Here is a 19719-nt window from a genome sequence, read left to right as displayed (position 1 = left end):
CTACAATGTTATTGACTAGTTTTTGTTGTTTCATTTTTTCCTTGGAAAAAGTAAAGGTTGTTCTCCTTAGTGAAACTCTGAGACTAGACCTCTTTTTTGAACTTATGGTGTCCAGACTCTAAATAAAGTTGTGTAAGTTTCAGAAAATGCTGTCCATCCATTCCTCCCAAACCCATCAGTCCTTACAACCAGTTCATCTAAAGCACTCAATATTCCTACGACTCCCTGGAGAAAGGAGTCATGGACTCTCATCCAGGAAGCATGTCTCCCTCCGTAGGGCATTTTCTAGGTTATTTCTTGATCCTTCACACCCCCTTTCACACATTCTTTACATTCTGCTTTCCACAACAGAGCTTCCTTCCTCAGTTTGTCATATTATTCCTCTTCCTCTGGTAGGTCCTCATACTCAATACAATATCTAGCAAGCAGGATCATTAAAGGATTGGATCAAATGACATATGAAATGCCTTAAAATAGTTCCTGGTCTATATAGAAGACTAAGTGTTGATGTTTATGTCTAAATGTGAATTTTACTTCTGGTATCCCCCCCAAAAAAATTTCTCAATTTGTGTGTCCTTCTAATCTCTATTACTTCTGAGATTGTCCATATGGTAGCTCACAGTGTATAGCATTTCAAACCTCTCCAATTGTGAGGCAATGAAAAATAATGACTAATGATGAGCTATGATGAGCTCCCCAGAATCCCATCCATATCCACACTCCCGAATCGTCTGTGACCCGCGTGTAGCCTATCAGGCCCTAATCACAGGTCTTTTTACATTGAATTGGTCATGCTGCTCACTAACCTAATGCTCCTAGAGGACAGATGATACCATTATTCTCCCAGAACGTCCTACAAAACTATGCACAGAACCAGGATGCTACCTGTACTTGTAACTTTAGATAGAGAAGCTCCTGGAGGCATCCCTCAAATCACAGCACAAAGATACCTATTGCCTGGGTACATGTGGAGCTAAACTACATCCCTCCTAAATTTGCCATGGAAGGTCAGGAAACATCATATCTGCATGCTCAATTTAGGTCACCGAGTTGACTTCTGTCAAAAAGCATGAACAGAAGAGGGAGGTTTATGAAAAATGGCTTTGACTCTTTGACTGGGTAGCTAGCTATACTTCTCACTCTCTCCATTGGGGGGTCATCTAACTGAAAATCTGAAATTCTCCGTCCGAAGCCTGTTGTTCATATCTCATCTGATGTCACGGCCCACTGTGGTATAGACCCATCGACAGCCCTCAAGGATGGTTAATTATAGCATGATGCCCTATGTATGTGCCATTATGATACTTTTCTCTTTTTTGCATCTGGCAACAAATCTTTGCTTTTTAATAGAAACCAGACATCACGTCACTGATGTGTCATCAAAAGTAGTGCCAGATTCCTGTTATCCCTGGGAAGGTTTCAGCAGCTAGTGAAAATATATGCTGGACATCAGCCTGGGGATTCAGTTGAGATATACAGAGACAGAGGGCCAGATCGATCAATCAATCTATCAGTGTATCTATTTATAGATAGATATACATCTGTAGATATATATCAATATAGATCTATATCAATAGATATCTATCGATCTTTGCACAAAACAAATGGAGAAGCTTCTAAACTGATCTAGCAAGGCTAGGATTTCCAGCATTAACTTAGTAACTGCATGTGAATGTAGGTGTTATGTGTATAAGTGTCACAGAGATATATTCATAGAACAAATATAATCCAATCTTTTAGCATAGATTTAAAAGAACATAATAATAGATATGATAGATGAGTTATGGCAAACCCTGTCTATGTAAATATATTTGTATTAGAATCTCAGAAAAAGAATCCAATTAAATTTTCCTGTCACAGAACATCTATATGGTTCTTTTTGCATTGGTCTAAATGTTATTAGTACTGGCTTTTATCATCAAACAAGTTGTAATAAAGTGAGCTATATATTTTCCTGTTAAATGGTTGTGTGTTTGCACTGAAAATAAATACTTATTATTTGCAAATTGTGTGACTGGTGACTTTGCTTGCTCACAGTGTCAATGCACTTAAGAATTCCTGATACACATGTTGGGACTTGCACTGTAAACTAGCATTGAAAGGCCATGAACTTGGCCCTCTCCAAAAGATGATAAAGAAGCTCATGTTGAGGAAAAGACCAGAAAATTGCAGTCTCCAGAAACCCATCCCCACAGCAATTCTATTTGAGATAAAATACTCATATCATGCTTAATGACTTATAAACATTATTTCAAGGCATTTCCAAACAATTTTGAAGTGAAACGTTCTCACCAGTGTTTTATAAATGAGGACAGAGGTCATCTCACACTCACAAAAGAAAATGTCAACATTCCAAAGGTACATTTTAACATATGAATTTTTGGAATGCAAAGATTTAACTGTTTACAGACATGGGCATAGTCTCCTAAATGTATTTCTATGCCATTAGTCAGTGAAATGCTGTGAAATGCTGATGTGCTATTGTTACTGTATCTGACTTTATTACCTATTATACTGTATATACATCTATTTGCTTTTTTAATTTTTTTTGCCAGTTCTAGGGCTTGAACTCAGGGCTTGAGCAGTGACCTTGGGCTTTCTCAAGGCTACCGCTCTTCCACTTGAGCTACAGCACCACTTCTGGCTTTTTAATATGCATGTGGTGCAGAGGAATCAAACCTAGGCCTTCATTCATGGTAGGTAAGCACTCTACCACTGGGCCAAACTTCTGGCCCTTATTTGTTTATTTGAAATAGGGAAGGGAAGGGGAAACAAGATGATTGGGAGGAGATGGGGGAGGGAAAGTAGGAGAAAAGCATAACAAAGGGTATCAATGTTCAAGAAGTAATTAAGGTACCCACTGGCTGAAAATGTAACTGTTATCCTTCAATATTTTATCTCATAATTTAAAAAAAGAAAGAAGAGCATCAAAGAAAGCAGTTACAGTAGACTTACACTCTTGTTCTCATTCAAATTCAGTATTAAAATACCATTATCAGTGAACAGTTATGGGAATGAAAGGCACCTGTACTTTCTGCCCTCTTCTCCATTTTTTACTAAGGGCATTTTCGCAGTATGATTGTGTTAAAATGACATGGAGGGCTGGAAATGTGGCTTTGTGGTAGTTTGCTTCCCTAGCATGAAGGTCTGGGTTTGATTCCTCAGTCCCACATAAACAGAAAAAGCTGGAAGTGGTGCTGTGGTAGAGTGCTCGCCTTGAAAAAAAGAAGCTCAGGGACGGTGCCCAGGCTCTGAGTTCAATCCCCAGGACTGGCAAAATGTTGATAATAATAGTAATAATAATAACATAGAAGCTGCGCATGACTTCTTTGGTTCTTTAAATTCTCCAGACTTGGATGCAGATCCACAGTCTTCTAAAGAATGTATAGGTAAGGAAGGAAACAGCTAATTTTTCTCCAATCATACTAGTATATAAGATGGTAAAATGACAGATACTAAGATGTCTTAATCTTTTGGGTATGACATAACAAAGTAGCATTAGCTTGGTAGTTTTTAAATAATAGTACATTAGTTTTCTTATATGTAGGAAGTCCACAATGAGGGTGCAAGCAGATTTGGTGCTATTCGAGGGTGCTTTCTGATTCATAAATGGTCCTTTTAGATATGTCCTTTCAAAGTGGAAAACATTGTTCAGCTCTCTGGAGATTTTTTTTGTAGAAAAATCTGAACAGGTTTTTGCTTTCATGTTCTAATCAACTCCCCAAACTCTGTCTCCTAAATTCATGACACTGGAGATACAGATTTGGCATATGAATTCTTTGGAAATATAAAGTTCAGATAATAACATAAGGTTTAACTTGGTACTCATTTAGAGAATCCTAAATACAACTGTCCAAAGTTACAGCAAAAAAAAACCCTTCAGATAGTATGAATATTCATAATTTGAATTTTGTGTTATTTAAGGGGTAGAATTGATGGGTGTAGAACATGGATAGTTATTACACAAATATTTTTTGATGATATGTCTGAATGAAAGCTGAAATGAAGGCACTTACTGACATATTTTTTTCGTGTGAACCATAGGTCAATAGAAGTTTCTAAAATATAAAAAAAGAAGTTTCTAAAATATACTTTATAGCTTTAGATCATTTGTTCAGAAACTGAAGGCTATGGTTCTAAGGAAAATGAATTGGTGAGCCATAATAGTAACAAAAAGGGAAAATTCAAACCGAGTTCAATGTATAATATTAAGAAAATTGTTTATCCTGTAGTCTATGAAGACATCGAAACCAAATTAAAGGAATGAATAAACAGACAAGAAGCAAAGTTTGGTAAGGCTAATATATAACTAGAAAGTATTTTAACCACTGATTTTGAGAGGATTGACAAGGAACAGAATAAAAGGAATCATATTAAGGACAAGAAAGAGATAATTAGCAAATACAGAAAATTTGAAAATGCCAAATTGGACAAAAGTGAAACAGAGGGGAGTTGACAGTGATCCCCAAGTTAGAACAATAAATCCTGTCTTTGAATTAGCAAATGAATCCATAAGATTCTCTAAAAAGTGAGAATTGAAAAGTACACAACAGCATAAACGAGAAATGTTGAATATAGTCAAAACATTCATCATGACTTCATAGAAAGCTGCCAAAAAATTTAGCTAGATTTATATCCTCACCTAGCATCAGATTACAAAGGAAGTCTGGCCAAGAGCAAAGCATTTTGAATAATATTCTAATTGCAGGAGGAAGAGAATCACTGTATTATTACTACAGTTCTTTAGCATGATGCAAAAGGGACAAACTATAAAATGTATCCATCTTCTGTGACATTTCCTTTTTAAGCTCAGTTGTACCAGACTGGATTAAGCATATCTTGATTTAAAAGTCTTTCATCAATCCATGATGTAACCCGTTATTTGTTTATGCATTATGTTATATGGATTGCTTGAAAGCAATCCATAACCCAAAAGCTAAGACTATTCCATAACCTACATTGACAATGTTTACTAATGGTGTGTAACCACAATATCAGTAAATGAGGGGACTTTGCTTAACATGGTTTATGGCACAATGGAATGGCAAAGGGATCATGTTGTCATCAATGACATAACACAGTGTTGTGCGGATTTAGCAAGGACACTAGAGCCATAGGATATAATATATGCTGACACTTCTAAGTTCAAGATTTGTCACATTTCCAACTCATAGGAAACAGCATTCAAAAATACGCTTAAAATGAATAACTCATCAAAGCAGAATTTCTTCATAAAATAAACCTTAAAAATAGGAATAAGGATATGCCCAAAGTAAGTTTCTAAGTGACCCTTTCATCGGCCAAACAAAAGACATTTACTGATGATGAGTTCTTTAATACTGGTTTAAGCAGCCCCCTCAGTAGTTTCTTTAAAAATTGAGAACATGGGGCCGGGAGTTTGGTCTAGTGGTAGAGTGCTTGCCTAGCATGCACAAAAACTGGGGTTCAATTCCTCGGTTCCACATATGTAGAAAAAAGCCAGAAGTGGTGCTGAGGCTCAAGTGGTAGAGCTCTAGGCTTGAGAAAGTCCAAGGACAGTGCTCAGGCCTTGAGCTCAAGGCCCAGAACTGGCAAGAAAAAAATTGAAAACATTTAGAGCAATAGCAACTGTTAATCCAAAGAATGATTTAAATGGTTTACACAGTGAGTCAGAAAATGTTACTGCAGCTCCCTTTATATTTCCACCAGCGATGACCCAAGAATCCAGGCGTCTTCCATCTTGCCACTCGATGGTTTTGGATTTCCTGCTTTTCAAACTTGTGAGAAGATGGAAAATTCACAACTGGTTTGTCTGCATTGAAATAGAAGTGATCACTTAAATTCAGGTCATGGGATTGTGGACTATATAAAAAAGCAGGGGAGTAAATGAGAATACCCACAAAGAAAACCAAAAATTTCACTCAAGTAATATTTCCCTCCGACACTCAATACGTAGTATAGAACCCTAATCAAAAGGAGGAAATGAATATAAAAGTGTTGTTGATAATGACAGCCAAAAGGGAAGAAACCCAAGACTGAGAAAAGCCAGAGTCTCAAAATGAGATTAGAGACTGTGTTTCATAGCATGTGGCACATTTACTACCTAAAACTAAGGCTAGTCACCACTCAAACTGAATTTCCTTATCTATGTCTACTGCTAAGTTATTCTCCCCAAAAGATCCATTTTAAGGAGGAATGTAATAAGCTATTATTACTACACAAATTATGGCAATCATTATTATGATGGAAGCTCTACCATTGATGGAATCAATGCTTCTACCATTGATTCCAACTTATATCAGATTTTTCCAGAATGGTTAAGGTTTAGATAATCACAACTAACTGAAATCCAATGAATCCTTATATGGAACATTTCAGAGGAAATACCTACCCAAGGACATAAATCTTTCTTTCAGTAAATTCAGAATAGTATATTAAATCCTTACAATCTTCCTGGGATAAAGGACCAACTCATTTTGGTAGCCCTTGAGCCAACCACAGGCCATAGGGAACAGAGGAAGTATAGTCTGAAATTCTGGTAAATAGTGCACCAAACTTCAGGAAATCATTAAAAAAAAATAGCTGAATGAAAGCTGTGTCTGAACCTCTCTGAGTTTTAGGCATAATCAACAGTGAAGGTAAAAATAAACAAATACAAATGTGTGTCTACTTAACACTAGACCTTTCACCTCATAGATTTTTATGAAAAGGCATTTGCAAATGTACAAGGTTTGGGTATGTTTCCATTTTCCTTTTTTAAAATAATAATAATATATTAGAGTCCTATGATTGAAACCATATGTTGGCTTAATAATTCTCAATTGCAAAATGTGTAGCATTTTAAGACCCAATAAAATATGGAGGGAAACTAATGCAACAGGATAAATAATCTTGGACAGATGGACCTCTGTGTTTCCAGTCTGCAGGAGAGGAGGGAAAAAAACCACATATTTGATTATTTACAAAGCAGAAAGGCAGTACAGTTGAGGAAATGAGAATGGGACTGGGATGGAGGAAAGAAATATGCACACTTTGAACATAACAAGCCTGGATTCAAATCCTGCTTTTCTACCTTTCTGGCTCTGTATTCTAGAAGAACATTTGTGGAAGGCATTTTCAGTCTCACTGAGATTCAGTTTCATTTCCTGTAAACTGAAGTTCATATCCTGTATTATGAACCTGTATGATTGTTATGTAGACCAAAATGGCTTAATAAGATAAAATATGCTTATGACTGGCATATAATTGGAACATGATCCTGAAGGAAATGGATAACATAACTTCGAAGTCTGTCCTACATTCTCATATTCTCCTTAGGTTTTGTTTCTCCAGATATTAAGTTTGAGAAACTAAAAAGCCAACTGATAGAGCACTTTGGTAGTATGACCATCTGAGCCTTGCATAGGAATGAAAATGAATCTGATTAGTCATGAGTACCATGTCCCATTTAGCCCAGAGCTTCTCTCAATCTAACATGCCATCCCACTTGCTTGGGGACTCTGGAAAAGTACAGGATCAATTTCACTGCCTCTTTGCAAAGGGTTGTAAGAATTCTGTATTTGTACCAATTCCTAGGTAATACTAATATTTAAACGTTGGCCTGCAACATTTGCTTAAGGGATAATTGAAGGAAAATAAGTGTTTATGAGTCAATTCTTCCCCATATAAATAGTCCTGGTTTTATTTAATTTCATAGAGAAAATTTCTTGTTATTAGAATTCAGAGCAATATTAGTGGTCAATATTATTAAGAGTTTACTCTATGATAAATTGCCATACAAGTGATATAAAAATTTATATAGTATATATATAGCCCTCTCAAAAGTCTTTCTGCAACTCTTATTATTTTAGTGCCTCCACAAAAAAGACCTACAGAACCTACAGAACCAGAGTTTTTATTTTTTCTTACCTTTAAGTAGGTGTACAAAGGGATTGTATGAGCACCAAACAGTTATGAGTACAATGCATCTTCATCACCCCTTTCCACATTCTCAGCCATGGATCCCCTTCCTATCTCTTTCAATTAACTAGCTTCTTGGTGCTTCTTTTTCAGAACCAGGTTTTAAAATAAATCCATTCAACTCCTGATCCTATGAATATCCTATGTCTGATTTACTGAAGAGTAGAGTATCAATAAGAAATTAGGCATTGTAATTAAAAAGAAAATAATGCTCCTGGAAGGGCTATCAAAAACACCCTCAAGAGAGTGTGATCCATAGGGAAGATATAGGGCCATTATCATTTTTTAAAATTTTTTCACTACTTTGCATTACTATACATTTGTGAAATGTAGATTTCTTTGTGACCGTTTCATAAATTAATGCAATGTACTATGAACAAGTTTGTCCCTTTCATTACATTCCTTAACCTCTCGCCCCCGCCCCTCCCTCAGGTCCTTCTCCCATGGTCCCCTTTTATATCAGGGTCCTATCATTCCCATCACATGATACTTGACCTTTTGAGCTTAACTTGTCTTGTTTAACATGATGAGTTTCCAGCTCTACCTATTTTACAGTAAATGACAAGTTTGCTCTTCTATATAGCTGAATACTGTGCCAGACTTCCATATGTATATGTAATTTGTGTGTGTGTGTGTGTGTGTGTGTGTGTGTGTGTGTGTGTGAATCACATTTTCTTTATCCATTTCTTGGCTGTTGGACATGCAAGGTGATTCCACAGCTTGGCTATTGTGATTAACACAATAATTAATTTACGATAAATATAGAGGTTTTGGTGTCTCTCTTTCATGTTGCTTTGCACTCCTTCAAATATATGCCCAATAGCAATATAGCAGGAATGTAGAAAGAAGCTCTACTCTTACTTTATCTTTGGTAATCCTCCATAATAAGTACCATCTTAATTCTCTATGATAAAATTGTTATTGTCAGGGAGGGTACATAAAAGTTCCTTCCATCCCACGTCCTTGCCAGAAGTTTTTTCATGTTATTTTCCTGATGATGACCATTCTGACTAGAGGAAGAATTTCATGTGGGGTTTTGGTTTTGCTTTCTTGCTTTATTTTCTTGTGATATTGAGGACTAAGCTTAGAGTTTCAGGCTTACTTGGCTTCTTGCTGAACTTGTACTCTTCACCACTTGAGCCATGCCTCCAGCACCATGTTTTACTGATTATAATTACAGATGTAGTCTGTAATTATGGTTATGGTTAGGGTTAGGGTGAGGGTGAGGTTGAGGGGTAGAGTTAGGTTTAGGGTGAGCATTGGGTTAGGGTGAAGGTGAGGAGTAGGTTGAGGTTTAGGGTGAGGGTTAGTGTTAGGTTTGGGGTAAGAGTTAGGGTGAGAGTGAGGGTTAGGATTAGGGGTAGGGTTAGGGTTAGAGTTAGGGTGATGATTAGTTAGTGGTTGAAGGTTAGTGTTAGGGTTATGGTTAGGGTTAGGGTTAGGTTTAGGGTGAGGGTTAGGGTGAGGGTTAGGGTGAGGGTTAGGGTTAGGTTTAGGGTAAGCGTTAGGGTGAGGGTGAGGATGAGGGTTAGGGGTAGGGGTAGGGTTTGGGTTAGGTTGATGGTTAGGTAGTGGGTGAGTGTTAGTGTTAGGGTTAGGGTTAGGGTTAGGGTTAGGTTTAGGCTGACGTTAGGGTGAGGGTGAGGGTTAGAGTTAGGGTTATGGATAGGGTGAATGTTAGAGTGAGGGTTAGGGTTAGGATGAAGGTTAGGGTTAGGGTGAGGGTTAGAGTGAGGGTGAGGGCTAGGGTTAGGTTTAGGGTTAGGGTGAGATTTAAGGTGAAGGTGAGGGTTAGGTTGAGGAAGAGGATTAGGTTGAGGGTTAGGGATAGGGATAGGGTTTGGATTAGGGTTAGGGTTAGGGTTAGGGTTAGGGTTATAGTTAGGGTGAGAGGGAGGATAGGGTGAGGGTGAGTGTAGGGTTAGGGGTAGAGTAAGGGTTAGGGTGAGGGTGAGCGTGAGGGTTAGGGTTGGGGTAGAGTTAGGCTGAGGGATAGGTTGAGGGTTAGGGTTAGGTTTAGGATTATGGTTAGGGTGTGGGTGAGAATTAGGGTGAGTGTTAGGCTTAGGGTTAGGTTTAGACTGAAGGTTAGGGTGAGGGTTATGGTTAGGGTTATCGTTAGGGTTATGGTTATAATGAGTGTTAGGTTCAGGGTTAGGGTGACGGTTTTGATTAGGGTTACGGTAACGGTGAGGTTTAGGGTTAGGGTTTGGTGAGGGTTAGTGTGAAGGTGCGGGTTAGGGTTCAGATTAGGGTGAGGGTGAGGGTTAATTTTTCTCTTTAGCAACAACTAGTAAGCATACACACAGACACAGAGCACACTACATCCCACACATGACCCATGTCCACATACAGCACTCTCCTAATACCCAGACACAGTACTCTCCAGATTCTCAACAGGCTACTAGAATAACAAAACAAAGAACATTAAACACAAGCAATATAAAAAAAGGAAATAATTTGCAACTGTAGTGGCATAGTAACTTGATTGTGTGAGATGTTTCTTATTCCCCAAAAGGTGATACAATGGGAGAAACACAGAAGAAAATGAAACAACTCAAGACTGAAAGGTCCAGCAGCTTGGATCCCAGTGTAAACAAAGCTTTACAGGAATATTCAGCTAGCCAGTGTTCCCTAGTACCAGAGAAAACATAGAGAAGACAGGGGGAAATTCTTCCAAGAAAGTAAAACAACCGGGTAGAATGTAGAAAGTCTACATCTTATTCATGCCAAGAACAAGAAGGCTACAAAAGCATTAGATCTCTTAAAATAAACTTCAGTCCCAAAGTAGAAAATGCAAGAATTTTTCCTTCTAGTGAAGCCCAGTAAAATGATAACCATGTTTTCATACATGGATCTGAGCTATTCCATTAAGTTCATATTTATCCTATATCACCCCCACACCCACTCTAATGGTATCTTTACACCTACACTGGTATCCACTTATGCCCCACACCTCTCCTACTGGTATCCTTCCTGTCCCTTAGTAGTTCACCTTCTACTTTCATGTTCTTTCCTGGTTTCCACATATAACAGAATGTTTGATCCTCACCTCCTTAGATTCGTTTACTCTTCTTGTGATGATTCTGTCCAACACAGATTTCTGAAGAAAAAGTCTCCCCCTCCCTTTTTTCTTTTGTTTAAAATGGTCCTAGGGGTGGAACTAAGGACCATTGGAGCAAGGAACTTGCAAGTATTCTACCACTGAGCTACACCCTAACCCCCTTTATAAATTTTTTGAGACTGAGTTTTACAAACTTGCCCAGATATATCTCAAAATTATGATAGTCTTGTGTCAGTAGAACCTCTACTGTCTCTAGTACTGTCTCTAGTGCAGATGTGTACAAAGGTACATGCTGGGTCTACTACTGCAATGTGTCTAGAAGTATAATTTATTGTTTTAATAGCTTAAATTTAATTGTGATAATTGGTCAATATATTGTTGTGGTACTTTGAATAATGTGCTTTCAAATAATGGGTGTTCTTCCTCATATGTCAGTATCTGGAAACTTCCGCTTATTTAGAGCTCTAGGCCAAGATGGCAATATATTAAACCATCTGCAGAGAGAACAAAGCACAGAAACATTTATCCACATCCCTGAAATCCAGATGTATCAAATACCCTGAGATTTGGTCCCATATGACTGTCATACCTGACTGCTCACTTTTTGCTTCTCCCATCACCTGCTGGGGTCAGCATCTAGGAACACAAACGACAGTGAACCCTCCATTCCTGAACCAATCCCCACCTTCAGTTTTAAATTCAGGCACACCAAGACAAAGAGAGCTCAGGAGGCTAAAAATAAAAAACAATTTTCTCTAATTTCGGATTGTATGAAAAAAAGCAGATTCTACAATAGAAAAGCAACTTTTAATGATAAATTACCTCAGTTATTCTTAACTTATTTCTATTTTTCCTGACAAGTGTTTTTCTTTTATTTTCATCGTTTTGTCCTTTTTCCTTTAGCTTCTGGTTGTTTTGTTGTTGTTTTGTTTTTTAAGATAAAGCCATAATAAACAAACAATTCCAAGGGAGAAGAGTGGAAGATGACTTATTCAGGTTAGAAAGCCTCATACTTCATACTCAGCCTATACAAACCCACACATGGAGCCCAGCAGTGTACCCACAGTTAAGTGGCTTGCTATTACAGCAAGTAAAATGAACCTCCATAGAAAGATGAGGAGCATTCTTCTTTTGAGAACTTTCTATTTAAAACATTTTACAGTCTCTGATATTACATTGTTGCCACTCCCATGTTATTATAAGTCACAAGTCTTTCCAGTATTCATAAATTATAAATTGCAGTCAGTTTCTTCCAGACAATGCAGTACTTTCAGGGAGAGAAAAAAGTGTTCTCTACGTTTAGAAATATTGAGTCTTTATAAACATAATCAGTTACTTGGTTACTTGACAAGACCTCCTGAGTTGTTCAGGCTCCATTTTTAAACATTTTTTGGGGTAGTCCAAATTTTATTTTTGAGAGCTTTGCAATAAAAATATCTCGAGTTATTTTTCTATAGTTAGGACTATGAAAAATTTGGTGTTAACTTTTATTAAAACCTTCCATCATTAGGAATTGAAAATTAGACCTTTTCCTCCTCATTTCTTTTTTTTTTAATGCTTATTGTTAAGGTGATGGGGTTAACATTACAGAAGCAGTTAAAGGGTATATTTCTTGCAAGGCACTGGTGGCTCATGCCTCAAATCTTAGCTACTCAGAAGGCTGAAATCTGAGGATGATGGTTCAGAGCCAGCTTGGACAAGAAAGCCCCTGAGATGCTTAGCTCCAATAAACTACTCTTTGTGCTCAAGCCTAGCAGTCTTTTGTGTGTGTGTGGCGGGGGAGTTATGGGGTTTGAACTCAGCCTGGGCACTGTCCCTGAGCTCTTCTATTCAAGGCTACCACCTTACCCTTGAACCAAGCCCCACTTCCCATTTTCTAGAGGTTATTTGAAGATAGGAGTGTCAGGTCCTTTTGTGCCCCAGCTGGCTTTGAACCTTGATCCTCAGATCTCAGCCTCCTGAGTAGCTAGGAGTACAGGCCTGAGCCACCTCACCCAGCAAGGCTAGCACTCTGTGGCTTAAGTGGTGCTGTGGCTCAAGGGGAAGAATGCTAGCCATGAGCACAAAGAAGCACAGAACAGTGCCCAGGCCCTGATTTCAAGACCTAGGACCACCAAAAGAAAATTAAACAAATAAAAAACATTTCTTTTGGGACAATGTTACCTCATCATTTTCTCTTTCCCAGTTTTTCCCTCCCTTCCCCACCCACAAGTTGTATAATTTATTTTCCAATGAGTACCACTGCTGTTTAACCTTTGTCTCTCCATTTCTGTGCTTCTTAAACACATATAAATGAACAAATCTGGAAGACCAAAGGAAAAGAAAACAAAAGTAGCAACAAAGAAAAATACTCATTTCCACTTCCTAGAGTTCATTTTGGTCTATATTATACACACAGCCCTTTGTGTCTTTGTATTCCTCTCCTAAGCATATCTATCTTCCTTTGCTCGCACTGTTTGGATGGCTAGAGTTCTGTATAATTTATCATATCACAGTATATTTTAGATCTAGCTTCTGCATATGAGAGAAAACATATGCCATTTTTTCTCTGAGCTTGGCTTGACTCATCTTAACATGATTTGTTTTAAGTCCATCCATTTCTCTGCAAATGATGTAACATTAATTCTTTCTTTCTAAGGGCTTTGTGAACTTCTATTGTATAGCAATACTACATTTTTAAATCTGGAGGATATCAGGGCTGTTTCTACAACTTGGCTATTGTGAATAATGCAAAAATAAACATGGACATGCAAGTGTCCTGTCTCCTGATAAACTGGATAGATTCCCAGGAGTGGTATGGCTGACTTGTAAGGAAGGTCTATGTTTAGTTTTTTTGAGGAACCTCCAAACTGTTGTCCAGGTGGTTGTACTAGTTTACATTCCTACCAATAATACAATAATATTCCTTTCCCCCAATGTCCCTGCTAATGTTTCGCATTGGAATCACAATGTCAGTCAATCTAACTGGGATGAGATGGAATCTGGGTTGTTTTGATTTTTATTTCCTTTATGGCCAGGGAGATGAGCATTTCCTCATTTGTTTTCTTTTTTATTTATTTTTATTTTTGATCTATTATTTTTAATTTAATTTTATTGTCAAGGTGATATACAGAGGGGTTACAATTGCATATACAAGGTAATGAACAGTTACCCCTTCCCACTTTTCTTCATCCCCATTCTACCTTCTTCCCCTCCCCCCACTGCATAAGTTGTGAGGTTCATTTCCAACATATTGTCTTGTGAGAATCAATGTTACATGGGTTCTCCCTGTGTCCTTAGTCTCACCATTTTATTGTTCCTCTTCCATCTCCCAAATCAGATAGATGTATATAGAAGATACAGGGGACCAAAATCAAATAAAGGCTTACCAGGGGATATACCAAAGGAAAATGATGAAAGAAAAAAATTAATAATTTCACACAGAGCATTAAAAACAACAACAACAAAGAAAAGCCTCTTGTTTCCTTGTCTTGGGAGTTCATTCCAATTAACATCATTTTATATGGTCATATCTACAGAGCTATTGAGCTATTGTGAGCCTCTGCTAAGACTATCCTGAATATATATTAATTTGTTATAACAAATGAGGGAAATTGTGAAGCCTGTGTTTCTTTGGGTCTAACTTACTTACTTAATATGACAATGTCCATGTCTTTCCATTTACTTACGAATGGGACAATGTCATTCATTCTAATGGAAGCATAGAATCCCATTGTGTGTGTGTGTCTATATATATCACATTTTCCTAATCCACTCATCTACTGAGGGGCATCTTGATTGGGGCATCTTCTCTATGGTAAATAAAGCTGCAATGAACATAGTAGTGCTGGTAGCTTTAGTCATATTTGGATAAATGCCTAGGAGTAGGATTGCTTTATATTTTATCGTAATAGAAGTGATATAGAGAGGGGTTATATTTACACAAGTCAGATAATGAGTATATTTCTTTTTGGAATCTTGTCTCTCCTTCCCTCTCTCTACCAGTTTTTCTCTCCTCACCCCCCACACAAGATGTAAAATTCACTTTCCACCTGGTGTCCAGTGGATAAAACTGCTGTAATTGTTCACTCTTTGTTCTACTTTTTCTTTGCCCCCAACCCTCCCAAAGACAAATAAACTAACAAACAAGAAAAAAGGAAAAGACAACAAAAACAACAATAAGCAAAAATATGTCATGTTTCCCTCCTCATTTTTTTCACAATACTCTTACCATGTATACGATCACACATCTTCAGTCTTGATCTAATCACCTCTGAGGGTAAGATTCACTTACAAGTTTTAAAATGAAAACAAAAATGTGGTAAGTATCTAGTGAAGAGACTTCCTAAACATTTTGGTGTGACTTGCAATATACAAGGTAGGCTGTACAGCTACCCTGCAGACATACTTTCTACTTACTAGCTAGCTGTAGGCAAGAATTAGCAAATACATCATCTATGTGTTAAGGTGTATTTTAATAAATACACAAATGATCTGGAATAAGAAATGGAAAATTAAATTTACAAAATTAGTTTAAATATTAAAATCAAATTACTCTGGAGTATTTAGTATTGACTATGTATTCCAGGATTTTAAGAATTCTTTGGTTATATTTCAAATTATCATCAACATCACACACACACACACACACACACACACACACATACCAAAATGCTATAACACAAAGACATTACTCTCCGATAGTACCCCCTAAAAGTAGCAAAAATTCCAACCTATAAAAAATCTAAAACTTAAACTCAAATCCATGGGAAGGGAACATACTAATTTTATTTTTATACTGTAATGAATCTGCCACAGTTTGCTGAGTCCAAAGTCTGGTTTATTGGCTACCCATTCAAGTGGTTTCAGAGGTTAATTCAAATATAGGCTGTGGTGTGCAGAGCTAACCTAGGGCTATCAAGGAAAGATTCTGTCTAAAATAGGGGTTTTGGAATGTGGCTTAAGTCTAACTAATTCCTGATACTAATTCCTTGCTCTACTTTCTTTTCCTCTTGCGAAAAACTGTTGAGAATGCAGATCACACAAAAGACCATAGCCATGGCTTCCAAGTACTCCAAGCTTCTCATGCTGTTATTATAGCTTCAGATACATAAATTCTCAATCTTATCTTCTAACCATTTTTTCATACACTATTGTTGATCATATTTCCCATTTTACTTAAAAAATAACTTTAAATTTAATTTTTAAAAGATGTGAATATGACTTAGTCATAGAATGCTTGCCTAGCATGCATGAAGCCCTTGGTTCAATTCCTCAGTACCACATACACAGAAAATGTCAGAAGTGATGTTGAGGCTCAAATGGTAGACTAGCTAGCCTTGGGAAAAAGTAACTCAAAAACAGTGCCCAGGCCTTGCCCAGGAATGGCAAAAATAAAAAAATTTAAAAATAAAGATGTAAAATATTTTCAGTATACAGAAATACCATATTTTATATATATAATATATCTTTTTGCTATTGTTTGTTTCTATTTGAAGAAGCTTGCTTCTCACCATAGATATTCTCAGAGCAATGTGGCAATAAGTGTCTTTGCTGATGTATCAATGAATGCCAGTTTATTTCTGGGATCCAAATTCTTAGATACTAAACACAAAAGTTTTTAGTTTTCTGATACAAATAATCACAGTGCTTTGCAGAACCGTCAAATAGAATTACATTACTGTCTTCAATATGTGAACTTTCTATTTCAATATAGTTCATATTTTTGGCTTTTTTGTCCCATATATACTGAGTAGCTGCAATTACAAGCATGTGCCTCCACATCCAGCTTTTCATGTCATTTTGCTTATTACTTCTCTTATGCCTAAGGCTCTTAAACATCACTTCGTGAACTTTTTAGACATCTGTAGCTCTTCTTTGAGAACTGTTAACTCGTTTTTATTTACTAATTGATTGTTTTTGGCATTTCCTTTTTGAGCTCTTTATATACCATGACTTTCTTGTGTTTTTTAATTTAAATTTGATTGGAAAGGTGATGTGCAGAGGGGTTGCAGTTGCAAAAGTAAGGTGATGAGTACATTTCTTTTTGAACAATGTTACTCCCACCCTCATTTTTCTCTCACTTCCTCCCCAAATCCTCCAGCTCTTCTTTTCCCAAGTTGTAAATTTCATTTTCAACACAGTATCTAGTGAGTATCACCATTGAATTGACTCACTCTTTGTCCCACCATTTCAGTGATTCTCCTTCTCTTTCCAAATAAGATAAACTTATACATAAGATAAAAGGTACAGAAATTCAGAAAACAGTGACAACAGAGAATAAATCAATAGAAATAAAAAAGAAATAACTGAAAATATTAATAAATAAACACTTATTTCCAATTCTTGGAAGTCATTTCAGTAAGCATCATTTTTTTCATATTTTTATTGTAATTAATAGAAGGGTTACATTATATTCACCAGAGAGAGGGTACATTATTTCACAAACATTGATACACTTTCTCATTTTTGGTCCCCATTTCCCTCCCCCCACTCCTGCCCTCATCTTATTTTCCCCTCTTCCATATACTATTTCAAATAACCAAATAAACATATATATATATATACACAATATATCAGATAACAAGGTAAAATACTGTAATAATATGAGTTAACCAAGGGACATAAAAAGAGATGAGAGATAACATAGTACATTAAGGACAACAATCATTCATATGGCTTTTGTTTCTGTATCCTGGAGGTCCTTTCATTTAGCATCATCCTATATGGCCTTTTGTATCCAGGTTTTGCCCTATTATACTCCTTTCCTAGAAGAGTCCAAGGTTTGTACTAATTATGACAAATGAGGGAAATCATTGAGCCTATATTTCTTTGAGTCTGGCTTACTTCACATAATATGATTTTTTCCAAGTCTTTCCATTTCCTTACAAATGGGGCAATGTCGCTCTTTCTGAGGGCAGCATAGAATTCCATTGTGTATAAATTCCACATCCTGTTGATCCAATCACCAACTGAGGGGTTGGTTCCATATCTTTGCTATGGTAAATAGTTCAGTAAACATCATTTTATATGGTCATGTGCACAAAGCTATTGAGCCCTGTGATCCTCTCTTAAGAATATCCTCCTTTGTTCTCACTGTACAAGACTTATGGCAATATTAACCATATCCAAGTGTAATTATTTGTCTTTTACTATCCATTGAATTATTATAATTGTATAATTATAGACATATTTTACTTATTTCAAATGAGAGAAACCACGAAGCCTATGTTTCTTTGGGTCTGACAAACCAACAAAAAGCTGGGTAAATGGAATGGCATTAAACTGCAGAGTTTCTGCATAGAAAAGGATTAATACCTAGCAGGATAAACAGAAAGCCTACAGATTGGGAGATCTTTACTAGCTATATGTCAGACAAGGGCTCCATATCTACAATATACTTAGGGCTTAATAAATTAAATCATCCCAAAACAGACCCTCAAAGAAGCAACAGCCTCATCAATAAGTGGGCTAAACACTTAAAGGGAGATTTCTCCAAAGAAGAAATAAGAATGCCCAACAAACACATGAAGAAATGGTCAGCATCTCTGGCCATAAAAGAAATGCAAATCAAAACAAAATCTCCAAAGTCTAAACATAGAGCTTCTCTATGACCCAGCAATCTCTTTGCTGGGTATTTGCCCAAATGATCATAAACAAGGCCACACTAAAGCATAACCACGTTCACTGCAGCATTAGTTAACATAGCTAAGATACAGAATCAATCCAGATGCCCCTCAGTGGATGAATGGATTTAGAAAAAAAAGAAAATGTGGTATATATACCATTTTCAATATCTATGTTATTTTTGCTTATTGTCCATCCCACACACAACTGTTCTAGCAAACTCAAGTAAGACAGGCTGTAACTTAGACTCACTGCCAACAAATAAGGTTGTTTCTCAGTTGTTTGATAAATCAAAAACTAATCAGTAAATAAATGTTTACTCTGTGTAAATAATCCTTAGCTTTGTTGTATTACTAAATATTCTTGACCACAGTAGTGATTTATGTCTCCAATGAACACTTTGTGTTCTCTTGAGTTCATGATATAAAAAAATGACATCCACCCATTTGTTAGGAAATGGAAAGACTTAGAAAAAATCATATTAAGTGAAGTAAGCCACACTCAAAGGAACTTAGGCTCAATGGTTTCCCTCATTTGTCATAATCAGTAGAAACCTTGGACTCTACTAGCAGAGATTTGCAATAGAGCAAAACCTTGATACATAAGGCCATATAGTATGAAGCTAATTGAAAGGACCTCCAGGATATTGAAACAAAAGCCATATAATGAATGATTGTTATCCTTAAGGTACTATGTTATCTCTCATCTCTTTTGTTGTCCCTTGGTTATATCATATTGTTACAATATCTCACTTTGTTATCTGATATATTGGATATATTTGTATTTGGCTATTTGAAATTGGATAGGGAAGGGGGGAAACCAAGATGGGGGGTGGAGGGAGGGTAATGGGGACCAAGACATGTGAAAGGGTATCAATGTATATGAATTAATGCACCTTCTATCTGGCAAATATCATGTAACCCTTTTATTAATTACAATAAAAAATATTTTAAAAATAAATAAAGTACATACTTAGTAGTAAATTGCTAATTTCACTGTTCTTAATCTTCTGCTTAATATTTGTGTTAAATGTATACTACAGATCTACTCTGAGCTTGTTCAGACTGATGAGCACCAGTGATGCATGTAAGAATATTTCCTAAATTAAGATT

This window comes from Megascapheus bottae, chromosome 16, assembly GCF_031878675.1.
Source record: "Megascapheus bottae isolate mThoBot1 chromosome 16, mThoBot2.hap1, whole genome shotgun sequence".
NCBI classification, from domain to species: domain Eukaryota; kingdom Metazoa; phylum Chordata; class Mammalia; order Rodentia; family Geomyidae; genus Megascapheus; species Megascapheus bottae.
This window is presented reverse-complemented; position numbering follows the sequence as displayed.